The sequence below is a fragment of the Pyrus communis genome, chromosome 7 (genome assembly GCF_041283825.1).
Source record: "Pyrus communis isolate YQ-2024b chromosome 7, ASM4128382v1, whole genome shotgun sequence".
Lineage (NCBI taxonomy): Eukaryota > Viridiplantae > Streptophyta > Magnoliopsida > Rosales > Rosaceae > Pyrus > Pyrus communis.
Window position 1 is genome coordinate 22,897,399 of NC_142571.1, and position 11,184 is coordinate 22,908,582.

The following is an 11,184-nucleotide window of genomic DNA, read 5'->3' on the forward strand; positions in this document are numbered from 1 at the left end:
GCCTGGAAGGCTGCTCATGTTGATTGTCAGAGTATGGTCCTAACCGTAAGTGTATGCTCGTCCGTGGGCCTAATCGAGAGTGCACGGTTCTTCGCGAACTAAGACGGGAGTATACGCTATCTTGGGGGCCTAGTCTGGAGTGTACACTGCTGGAACGCTCGGTTCGTGGTTGGTCGAATGGCTGCTTACCGGGACATTGCTGGAGAGGTTCCTTGTCTGTTCTTGTCTTACTTTGGGACACCTCGTTAGGGGCACATTGCATCTTGGTGCCCTGCAAAAGTTGATTCACTAAGGTTGTCTGGTGTGGAAGGGTGCTTGTCAACTTTATGACTTTTCAAGACAAGTTTTGTTCTCTATTTGGGTTGGAAAAGCTTGGACAAAATGTGTCTTCTTGAGTAGTGGAAGTGTGGTACACTTCGGACGCGAGATTTGAGTTGGGAAATGTCAAATCTGTAGAGAAATATGATGAAAATACCTCTGGTTCAATTGTCGGCCCAAAAATTTAGAGCCAGAATGGTTGAATCGGTTTTAGACCGGTTTGGGCTACTTGGGACACCACGGGAGTGGGTTAGGCCATAGGAATGGGTTACGATGCACATGGAAGTTGGGTCTAGGCTCGGCTCGAGAGCGTACTGGGCTCACGCTGGGTCGCGACTTGGGCTAATTCGCCTTGGGCTTGAGCCCGTGTAGGTTGGAATGGCACGGCTTGGGCTTGTGGGCCTTAGGTCGTTGTCTTGGCCCCATGGGTATGGGCTTTGCCGAGGGTGGCCATGGCGGCTGCTGCCATGGTGGCTACTATGGTGGCACCATGTGGTGGTGGTGCTTCTCCACTTATTGTTGCATTGAGCCTTGTGGATCGTCGTGGTCCTAATTCTTGAACGTTGGAATTTTTGTTCGTCATGGTTTTCGAGTTTCTAGTCATTGTGCTTTTCTTTTACATTTTATCAAAGAATTTTTATAAATAAATAAAAATTCTTAACAATAAGAACGTACAAAAAATCTACAAATGAACAAGAAAACAAAAACCTTGAATGCAAGAGTCTTTTGTGAGCGTTTGAATCAAGACTCTCAATGAAAGCACTAATTTGTGGATGCAAATTTCTTCTTCTTGGACCAAATACACTTGCAAAACAATTAACACTTAAGGTTAAGGCCAAGAGCCTCACACGCCCACAATGATTTTTTTTTTTTGGGGGGGGGGGGGGGGGGCGTGCCTTTGGCCGAAGAACCTCCGATGCCAAAGTTAGAATTTGAGGGAGAAAGTGTTCAGAGAAATTTGGAGAATTTTAGAAGAGAATTGGACTTAGGTCTTTGGAGGAAATGAGGCTATATATAGGGGTGTGGCCAGCCCTATTTGGAGAAATAGGGACCGGTCACTTATGGTGGTGATTTGAGTGTAATTGCAATCAATTTGGCAAAAAGAAATTTTATTTGAACCCATATAACCTCTTTCTATACCGAACTTAAATTTTAAATGTGAATTGTCTTTTTTACCCTATAACATAATTACCATTAAGTACAAGGTTAAGTTAACAATAAACTAAAATTTATGTATAAACCGACACCCAATAATCAAACACTCCACAATGTTTATCCTACATTCACCCCCCATCAAACTGGTTGAGCGGCAAATGCAACCCCTAAACGCTTGGAAGATGTTGGCATATATTGTCTGGTAAACTACCACTTAAGTTGTTTAGGGCTAGAGCCAAAACTGTTAAAACATGACATGTTGAAGATAGCAGAAAGATGACCTGTTAAAAGATCATTAGCCTGCACAAACAACCACTCCACCTGATCTTTATTGCCAATCAAGTTTGGAATTCCTGAAAAATCAACACATACGTATATGTATTGGAATGGTTCCATTAAAGATTCAAGTCGTTGAACTAAAGCTAATCAACTTCAACATGTGTAGATGAGACAATTCCAGTGGCAAGGTACCACCAAAATTGTTGTTTTTGAATTCCAACTCAACAAGAAATGACAGGTTGCCTAGGTGGGGATTTGAGAGCAAGAAGAGCAGACTAGTTTATGCTGAAGTTGGCTTGTGCTGCTACTGAATCTATTCTTAAGATGGGTACTTATATACAGAAGTATTGGACTAGTAGCAACAACATCGTCAACGAGGAGAAACAAGTTGTCACCAATATTCTGCTCTGTGAACCAAGAAATAAAAAGAAATAGGAACTCAAAGGTAGATCTTTGGCGGCAATGACATATTATCAACCCGGTAAGTTTAAAAGTGTATTGAATTTTACGTGATTTTTAACGCTTTGAATGAGTGTAAAATAAATTTACATATTGAATTTGGTTGTGAGGGTGATTTAGGTAGTAAATTTGGGTTTAAAGAGATATCAATAGTTTAATTAAAAATAATATGGGTGTAGAAAGTAAGTTTGGTGTATAAAGAGGTTATATGAGTTCAAATAAAATTTCCCTTTGGCAAATCAATTAATTAATTTGCCAATTAATCCCAATTTGAAAAGAATAATTGGGAGTTACCTTGTAGGGAGAATTTGATGAGGATTGATGAGAGAGTTTTGAATAAATACCATTTTGATCACCTTTGACCTTAATTGAGTTGTTATTGTCTATTGCATGTGCGTGGGAATCCTTATGTGCCTCGAGAGTAATTTTGCCTTTTTTGCCCAAAAGTTCACATATCGCCTCTATAATTTTTTTTTTATTATTTTTTGCTCCACATTTAATAACCCAAAGGACTGAGAGAAGCTCGCCGCTTAGCATAATCGCCAGCATCAAGCCCCCAACTACACTCTTTTAATTAGAAATTTAGATTAAGTGTAGGCTTAACTTGTATGATAACCATTTCATTGTTGATATTTGGTTTCTATTTTTTGTGCTCGAGAATTTGAGGAACGTATGTATTAATTAGAAAAGATGGATAAAGAATGATGATGAAAGAGAGGGTGATGTGTTGTATCGATCGTTATAAGCCTAGCAACTACTGGTAGTGGTGCAGTTACATATAGTCATAGACATGAAGAATCTAACAGAATACGATCTCACATCTCGTAACATGGTGTAATAGGGTTTTTGCAGAGCCATCCAATCAATAAGCTCAGATATAGAAGCTTTTCCTATCCACCCCTCTCTAAATCTCTTTTAAGTACTAAGTGTTTTTGCTCGTGTGTGTGTGTGTGTATTTATATCATATCAGATCTTGTGTCTATGCTACATACGAAATCGGGAAAATATTAATAAATAAAAAAATCAACATTTTTAATGATACAAATTCATAATCGGATAACATAATCATGTGTTAATGTTGTCAGACAACATCACGACAATAACATTTTTTTATTTTATTTTATATGAATAAGTTGTTTCTCAATTACCTTGGAGCAAGCTGATAGAATCAATTTTAAAGGTTAAAAAAAATTAATTAATTAATTAATCACTATTAGCATATATTTTGGGTTTTGACCAGTCCAAAAAGTATAGGTTTCTTTTTTCTGGTTTATGAACATGATATATATACACACACCTATAGAAAAAATTAGTATTTAGTCCCTACCTTTTAATGTGCATTGACTGAGACCTTCAGTGTTTAGATTTTGATTAAAGTCCCTAACATTAATGTATTTGTGAATTACATGTCAGTTACATAATTTTTGAAAATAAAAATTAGTAATTGATTTAGGATTTTAATACTCACACCCTTATTAAATTCGTAATTAATTTTCAATTTAAAACATTTCCAAAATATGAAAGATAAAATTAGAATAAGTTTGTATCCATTAATTCATATGTACCCATTCATATAATTTTTCAAGTTTTTTCTAATTTTAAATGTACCCATTCTTAAATATACTAATTCGTTATATGTAAAATGTACCCTTTTTCAATATAAAATGTACCCATTTTTTATATAAAATTCATTCAATCTTTTTTCTAATCCATTTTTTAAAATTAAATGGGTACATTCTATTTCGTTAATTTGATAATGTATTCATGTCATGTTTAATAGAAGATAATTAATAATGTTACTAAGTCTAATATCTTTTTTTTTTTTTTTTTTTTTTTTGTGTTTTTGAAAATTGTATCCATGTTTTGGTACAACAATTTTTTGGTTAGTTTTGATGAACGTACCATGTATAGACACACACATATACAATATATTGGAGAGTATAACTTATCTTTAATATTTTTAATCCCATAAATTACGGGTTTTATTTAAAATCTCATTAATATAAATAACTACAAATTTCATTTTTAATATAAAATTATAATAATCTATATAGAATACATTATTACATTAATGTTAGGGATTTCCATCAAAAATTAAAACCTACAAAGGTTTTCAATCAAAGAACATTAGTAATTAGTATAGCAACCGTATCCAAAAGTCCCCCATATATGTATATGCATGAAATTATACTAATTAACCGATGCAATTAATTGGAGTTTTGGTCACCAATTCCATAAAAAGATAAAACATTGACCCCAAAGAAATAAAAAAGCCTCTGGAAAAAAAATAAATAAATAATCCAAAGATAATGATTAATCAACCGTGAGTTGGTTGCTCAGTGGTACATGGCGGACTGCAAGGCTTCCTTCAATCATTACAAAAAATGTGTGGAGGTCTCGGGTTCGAAACCCGTTGCTGGTGTGGAAGTCAGACTTTATGATCAATGAGAGATTGAAATGCCTCTGTGAGTCTTCACAACCACTGAAAAGAGTGAATTACCGTGGTTTACCACTCATTACCCCTTATTTTGAAAAAAATAAAAAATAAAAAAATAAAAAAATAAAAAAACAGGGAGAGAGAAAATAAAGATAATGATCAATCAGAAGTTGGGAAAGAATCTTATTCCTGAGTTCCAGCGTACAACATATACACACATGCAACCCGGAAGGTAACCATGTAGGTGGCCACTAACCAATTCATGATGATGTACAAGTTAAAAATATATGTACAAGTTAAAAATTTACTATTTTATTTCACATTTAAGCAACGGGCCCTGTGCCTCTGGGCTGGCCAATCCCAGGAGAATGTCGGTTGTGTAAAATTTAGGAGGGAGGGCATGGCACGGCAATGGCATGCGGGGAAATTTAAAATTAAAAAAAAAAAAAAAATATAGGAATCCAAGTAATTGATTTTGGTTTTGCGTTTCCCAGTAGAAAGCTCATCACGGTGGTCCACTCGAAATGTCCTTTTTCTTCTTGACCTGCTCTGACCTTATGCTGTATGTTAGATGCTACCCAATTATATATATATATATATATATATGGGGATCCCCTTCTTTTGTAAAAAAATGGAGATTAGTTGTGGCGCTTACTCTATGTTGTACTTTAACAATTTGATTATTTTGTAAGTATCGATTTATAAATTATTTTTGAAAAAATTCAATCCAATGCAAAGTCATTTGTATAATTAATTATCACGATGAAATATGTCAATTTTTTAAATTGGATGCCTCATTATCTGATTAATGTTTTACAAAGATGATTTATGAAATACAACTTGAAAAATAAATAGTTTAAATCGTTAAAATTTAATGTGATGTAGGCCCCATAACAATTCCATTTTTAAAAGTAAATAAAAACCCATCCCCCTTAAGGCTATATATTTTCACAAGAGAGGGGAGGAGGAGAGATAAGTGGTCCAGTCACCAGTGCTTGCAGTATGTATGAGATTCCCAGATTCCCAGATTCCCAGCTAATAGCATTATGATAATCCTCCCTGCTGCAGAAAACACTTTTGCTTTTCCTGTATCCTACATGCATACATTTCTTTCTTCAAGCCCCGGTCAGTCGTACATTTGTTTGTGTCTTGTGTTACTCTTTGGGTTTACAACTTTTGAGAGAGAGAGAGAGAGAGAGATAGAGAGAGTAGCTGGATACATACAAGGCAGATGAGCCTAACTTATATTCTCTTTTCTTCTCCTCTATACGTTCGTTCATTGTATAGCGCAGATGGGAAAATGAGCTCACTGATCCACTAGTTAACTGTGCGCATGCAGGACAAGGAATATTATTATTCTGATCATACTGTCTAGGAATTAGGAAAATCTTATGTATATAATCGGAAAATCTGGAGTACTCCACATTAATTATTGAAGAAGCAGCCACTTAAGAGTCTTTAGATCCAATTTAATAACTATCGACGAAAATTTATCACATATCTATTTTTTTTAAATTGGTAAAATGGCATTACAAAAACATATCATGAAGAACTAGATTCGAAAAGGGTCCTTGCAAACTATAACTAAAATTATTACAATAAAGCATCACTAATCGCAAAGCAATGAGTAAACTTCAAGCACTCGTCCGAACTCATCAAGAACCGCACGATTGCATAGATCAATAAAATTGTTAAACTTCATGTTGTTACAAGGAGATCATGTGAGAACAAAATCTCCAACCATAAATTAGGATAGGGAGTACAATATATACGGGTCGATCACATCACCTAATAATCGACATGATCTTAGAACACCAAATGAAGCAGATCCAGCAAATCAAACAGCTCCACTATTCACACAGAGATCCAAAAGAGGTAGCTAGCACACCAAAACAAAAATTAAGTTCATGCACACTTCTATAGAAGCAATCAAACTAGCAAACTCTTGTATAGAGAAAAATCAAACCAAACTCCAAGACAATTCTTGAAAATTATTAAACATAAACAAAATAAAAAGATAAAATTATGTCGCCACTCCATATCTTTTGGACATCAGAAAGTCATATCACTGAACTGGTTAAACCCAAAGTGTCGTACGAAATAAACTCGATCCTGACACAATTGAACTTTTATGGCTTCCCGCTTCAACCCTATATCAAAGGTGTTAACTGAATCCAAAACCTTGTGTTAACTGTGTGCGTGGGCCAAAAGACGATTACTATCACAGTGACTCCAGCGTTTCACGAAGACAATTCAACACTAAATAAAGTAAACATAAAGTGAAAGGGAAGAGAGAAATAATGATTTTCAAGAAGACTATCGAGGATCCCAAAGCCAAAGACAGGAACCAACGGCAAAAAATATTTCCTTTGTTTTTTCGCTAAACGGCTAGGGTAAAAAACAAAAAAAACAAAAAAAACAATCACATATCTATTTAGTTATATTATTGTTAGTTTTTTTGGTTTCTTCAAAGTTTTTTCAAATTTTTTGGTTTTTTTTTTCTTTTTTTTTTTTTTGGCATTTTTTCCTTAATCTTTACTCATTTGATTTGTCATCTTAAAGATCAAAGAAATAAAATCTCTAATTGTCTTGAAACTCTATGTTTTTTCTTTGTCGAAAAAGAGAATTGATAATGGATAATGTTATGCAATCAAATCGCCAAGACCACAACTAAAAATTTAGGAAACCCTAAATTTGTGTTAGATTTATGAACCAACGGTCTAAATTAAAATGTAATTTTGTCCGAATGGTTAGACAAACCATATGAGATATTCAACAGAAGCTAGCTAGATTGGAATAATGGGATTTATCTGCAGGATTAAATATATATTAAAAAAATAAAAAAATAAGTTTCTTATTGTTTAAAGAATGTTTAAGCTTAGAAATTAGAAAATAATCATATAACTTCATGAATCTCTTGTGATAACAAAACGTAAGCGAATTAAAAGACAAAACACAGAGAAAAGAAATTATTCTAGCTCCTTTTGGGGTTATTAACCAGAGATCATGAGAAATATCCATGAGACAAGCGTGGAACAAGATGGATGGATTTTGGTGTCATGTGTCACGACTCATGAGAGAGCCGATGTTGTGTCAGGCTTCGACCTTCTTTTTAACCAGATCCAGCTTCTAATTTTACCGTAATTTGGGCCAAAGCTATTGCCACGGTTTGTTTTTTTCCAGTGCCCCTCGTTATATGTGTTATGGTGAAATGATTAAAGTCTCATGGAAAATAATACATGTGACAACCAGTAAAATGACAGAAACGCTATAATTAATCTCTCTGCAAAAGTAGAAGCATCTCATCTCATCACATCCATGGAGAATAAAAACCCTAAAACATCCACATGAAGAAGAAGAGAGAAAAAGATAAAGTACCTTTACAGATCAGAAACATCAGCCTCCATACTTTGTAAATTACAATGCTGCCCCTGTGGAATATGATTATAATTACCCAACATGACCATAATACCCTAGCTAGCTAGTTCTAGCTAAAATCTTTGGAAATGAGAAAAACAAAAGCTTTGAAACTATCTGCAAAATTGAAGAGGATGAAGAAATAGAACAAGATGAAGAGACACAGGCATGGACATGGGTTTTATATGCTTGGCTCCTCATACGCCATCCACAGAGGCCATCGATGTTCGGTGGGACTCTGCAAATGGCATACAGGGAGCCAGGCACATATATATACATATATGCATATGTATGCATGCGTGAATCATGCTAGCTAGCTATAAATATATGCCACTAATTAACAAAACCTACATGGGTCAATTGATGAGGTATTTCTTACATATCTACCAGCTAGGGTTTTTAGAAAATATTCAACCCTAAAACCTAATCTAATGCTAACCCAACATCCTACCCTCCTTGAATATGAATACTATGCATATGTATGCTATAAAAATGAGTTATTTTGTATGCGACATGGGTTTTTGAGGGAGAGCAAATTATGCATGGACTTGGAGTGAAAAAGATTTTGTAGGGAAAGCTAGATCGGAGAAGCTTTGCCATGGCTATAGAGGGTAAGACAAGGAGAGGTTGCAGTGGTGGAGATTGAGAGAGAAGAGAGAGAGAGAGAGAGAGAGAGAGAGAGAGAGAGAGAGAGAGAGAGAGAGAGAGAGGGTATTGAGGAGAGAGAAGGGGGGAGCGAAAAATGGGATAATGATGGGAACTGGGTCATAATCAAAATGAAGTTTCAAAGCCCCACAGGCATAGAGGAAGACCCATTTGAATGGGCATAAAACAAGCAAACCAGACTCCAGAGGGTTAAACTTTAGGGATTTAAAGGGGTAGAGCCTAATATTTTGTGGGGTTTTCTTTTTCTTTTTTTCTTGTGTGTGTGGGATTTTCAGAGTGAAAGGAGGAGAATGTGGGGTTGGAGTTGCACCCCCAGCTATTGCCCTCTAAATATAGGCACCAAACCAACCAGGAGAGAGCAACAAAGACATGGGACCAAGAGAGAGAGAGAGAGAGAGAGAGAGAGAGAGAATAGGGTTTGTTTGTGGGTTGGGTTAATAACCACGCAATTTCCTAAGCTAGGCCTTATGCTGTTTGAAATCTCCTTTTCTGGGTCGTAAAGCAAACTTTACTTTTCTCTTCTCTGAAGCTCACTTTGTCTGGGAGTGTTTGGAAGACATGGATTCCTTCATCCCTCTCCCTACTTTCATTTCCTTTTTAAATAAAAAAAGATAAAGTGACCTAAAAGAGAAAAAGGAAAGAATACCATAATTTTATCATCTTTTTCTTTTTGTACCATCACCTCTTTAGTCTTTATATTCCTTTTTCCTTTTTCCTTTTTCATACCCTTCACACATATTTTATTACTAAATTTCATTATATAATACCATTTTGCTTCACCAACAGATATTTGTACTTAACCTCACCTTTTGTTAGATATTAAAATTAGAATAATCCATGCCATGTTGCTGGCTTTACCTAATTCGACTTTACTTCCGTCTGATGTCCATACAGGTTGCATCCCATAGTCACACTTTGAAGAACAATATTGGGCTAAAGGTTTTGAAGAAGTATCCTCGAAGCTATACCAAAATTCATTATGATCAGAACTATTAATATTATAAATTACTGTGTAAAAATTATCATAATAAAAAAAAATCAATAAAATATAAGAGAGTTTAGTCACTAAAGTATATAAAAACAGATGGTCGACACCGGTAAAATATTACGGGTGTTCTATCTATTTGCTACAACTAATTGATTAAACAATCATACTTTTAATTAATCTTTTGCATAATAATTTATAATACGATTAATTTCAATTATAAAACACGAAAATCTATGAACCGACCACGAACTACTTTAAGGAGAATTTGCTACATTATCTTGTGGAGCCAAGTAGTGCTCCACTTAGAATTACCCTTTTAATATTATCTATTTTATAATCTAATATAATATAATGCACATGTTATAGATATATAAAATAAATAATTTGGAGCACAACCATCAATCTATATATAATCAATCAAAGAGTAATGCTCTCCTAAGGACCTAACAATGAGGTCATGTGAGACGAATCAAGGCTCAGGAAGAGGGCATTGTCACGTTATCTAGCACGATGTTGAAATCCCTAGTGCGACAAATCAAGCTCTCGCACACTAACGTTAACACTAGTAGAAAAAACAGCTTGCGCGACGAAAAATATTTCGTCACACAAGACGTACTTGCGCGACAGAAAAAAAATTCGTTGCGCAAAACAGAAAGGATAGGGAAAGAAAGAAAAAATTACACGACAAAAATATTCGTCACGCAAGAATACTTAGCGCGATGACTAAACGACGTCATCGCGTAAAGGCAGCAAGAAAAGAAAGGGTAATTTTTTTTGGTGTGAGAAATTTGTGCGACGAAAAAGGGGCATTTGTGCGATCAATTATTCGTCGTGCAAGTTCCTGTCAGTTTTGACCATTTATTGCAGGTGAATCAAAGGAATTAATACGGCATTTAATACAGATGTTTGCGCGGCAAAGCCTTCGTCGCGCAAAGGTCCAAACTTTCCTATAAATATGTGCTTCTGCTGTCCTTTTTCTTCACAATTATGTTCTCATTTCGTGCTGGGATGGTGGATAAAAACAAGGTTGAGAGTGTGCGCGACGCCAACCTACATGATTTGAGGGACCATTTTGAGTTTGCGCATGCGATTGTTGTAGCCATGGGGAATAATTGTCTCATTGCTGAGTGGCGTTCTTGGGAAGATGTGCCCGGAAATGTGAAGAAGGTTGTGATGGATGAACTATTAGTAAGTCTATTGTTGATGATCAATAATTATGTGAAATTTTTCGTTATATGTTGGAATTAATTATTTGCATATATGTGTAACAGTGTAAGTATACTCTTGATGATGATACGAACGAACAATTGATGAAGTTGAAGGATGGTGCATTGGAGGGAGGTTTCAATCAGTGGTGTTATGAAGTCTTGAGGAATGGATCAGGACCATCCAAATAGTAGTTGTAAATTTATGTTTTGTATGACAATATTTAAATTTAAGGTTTTTTTTTTTTTAATTTATTTAT

The 11,184-nt window shown here is 35.1% G+C and overlaps 1 long non-coding RNA gene across 1 annotated transcript; it reads right to left on the reverse strand.

Moving 5' to 3' along the window:
• Window positions 1–5,488: 5,488 nt before the first annotated feature.
• Window positions 5,489–9,152, reverse strand: LOC148695909 (uncharacterized). Its single transcript, XR_015964047.1, has 2 exons — window positions 8,027–9,152; window positions 5,489–6,527 (listed from the first exon to the last, which is right to left on the reverse strand). It is a non-coding gene; the product is annotated as an uncharacterized LOC148695909 (long non-coding RNA).
• Between the last annotated feature and the right edge of the window lie 2,032 nt (window positions 9,153–11,184).